The sequence below is a fragment of the Cherax quadricarinatus genome, chromosome 97, assembly GCF_038502225.1.
Source record: "Cherax quadricarinatus isolate ZL_2023a chromosome 97, ASM3850222v1, whole genome shotgun sequence".
Lineage (NCBI taxonomy): Eukaryota > Metazoa > Arthropoda > Malacostraca > Decapoda > Parastacidae > Cherax > Cherax quadricarinatus.
In genome coordinates, this window is record NC_091388.1 from 7,785,908 (window position 1) to 7,788,352 (window position 2,445).

Sequence of the window (2,445 nt, forward strand, 5' to 3'; positions counted from 1 at the left end):
CTACCACCACACCACCACTGCCTCTCCCATCACTACCACCACCACTGCCTCTCCCATCACTACCACTGCCTCTCCCATCACTACCACCACCACTGCCTCTCCCATCACTACCACCACCACTGCCTCTACCATCACTACCACCACCACTGCCTCTCCCATCACTACCACCACCACTGCCTCTACCATCAGCACCACCACCACTGCCTCTCCCATCACTACCACCACCACTGCCTCTACCATCACTAGCACCACCACTGCCTCTCCCATCACTACCACCACCACTGCCTCTCCCATCAATACCACCACCACTGCCTCTACCACCACCACTGCCTCACCATCACTACCACCACCACTGCCTCTACCATCACTACCACCACCACTGCCTCTCCCATCACTACCACCACCACTGCCTCTACCATCACTACCACCACCACTGCCTCTCCCATCACTACCACCACCACTGCCTCTACCATCACTACCACCACCACTGCCTCTACAATCACTACCACCACCACTGCCTCTCCCATCACTACCACCACCACTGCCTACCTCTACCATCACCACCACCACCACTGCCTCTACCATCACTACCACCACCACTGCCTCTACCATCACTACCGCCACCACTGCCTCTACCATCACTACCGCCACCACTGCCTCTACCATCACTACCACCACCACTGCCTCTACCATCACTACCACCACCACTGCCTCTACCATCACTACCACCACCACTGCCTCTACCATCACTACCACCACCACTGCCTCTACCATCACGACCACCACCACTGCCTCTACCATCACAACCACCACCACTGCCTCTCAGCACCACCACCATCACTACCACCACCACTGCCTCTACCATCACTACCACCACCACTGCCTCTACCATCACAACCACCACCACTGCCTCTACCATCACTACCACCACCACTGCCTCTACCATCACTACCACCACCACTGCCTCTACCATCACTACCACCACCACTGCCTCTACCATCACCACCACCACCACTGCCTCTACCATCACTACCACCACCACTGCCTCTACCATCACTACCACCACCACTGCCTCTACCATCACTACCACCACCACTACCACTACTACCGCCACCACTACCACCACCACTGCCTCTACCATCACTACCACCACCCCGTCCTCTACCATCACTACCACCACCACTGCCTCTACCATCACTACCACCACCACTGCCTCTACCATCACTACCACCACCACTGCCTCTACCATCACTACCACCACCACTGCCTCTACCATCACTACCACCACCACTGCCTCTACCATCACTACCACCACCACTGCCTCTACCATCACTACCACCACCACTGCCTCTACCATCACTACCACCACCACTGCCTCTACCATCACTACCACCACCACTGCCTCTACCATCACTACCACCACCACTGCCTCTACCATCACTACCACCACCACTGCCTCTACCATCACTACCACCACCACTGCCTCTACCATCACTACCACCACCACTGCCTCTACCATCACTACCACCACCACTGCCTCTACCATCACTACCACCACCACTGCCTCTCCCATCACTACCACCACCACTGCCTCTACCATCAGCACCACCACCACTGCCTCTACCATCACTACCACCACCACTGCCTCTACCATCACTACCACCACCACTGCCTCTCCCATCACTACCACCACCACTGCCTCTACCATCACTACCACCACCACTGCCTCTCCCATCACTACCACCACCACTGCCTCTACCATCACTACCACCACCACTGCCTCTACCATCACTACCACCACCACTGCCTCTACCATCACTACCACCACCACTGCCTCTACCATCACTACCACCACCACTGCCTCTACCATCACCACCACCACCACTGCCTCTACCATCACCACCACCACCACTGCCTCTACCATCACTACCACCACCACTGCCTCTACCATCACTACCACCACCACTGCCTCTACCATCACTACCACCACCACTACCTCTACCATCACCACCACCACCACTGCCTCTCATACCATCTACCATCAGCACCACCAACACTGCCTCTACCATCACCACCACCACCACTGCCTCTACCATCACCACCACCACCACTGCCTCTACCATCACTACCACCACCACTGCCTCTACCATCACTACCACCACCACTGCCTCTACCATCAGCACCACTAACAGTAGTTACACACAATAATGGCTGCTGGTACCACTGCCATATATTCATTATTCATCCCTCCAGCCGTGTTTTAACCTCACATATTCAATTAAGATAAATTACTCCTTTCCTCTTTCTTTCCACACCAGTTTTTTCTCCTTTCCTCTCTTATTCCCCTACGTTTACCCATCTTCTTTCCCTCATCTACTCCCACCGTCTTTATCTTTCATTTTTTTATTCTCTTCTTTATTTTACGTCGACTACGAGAGTATGATC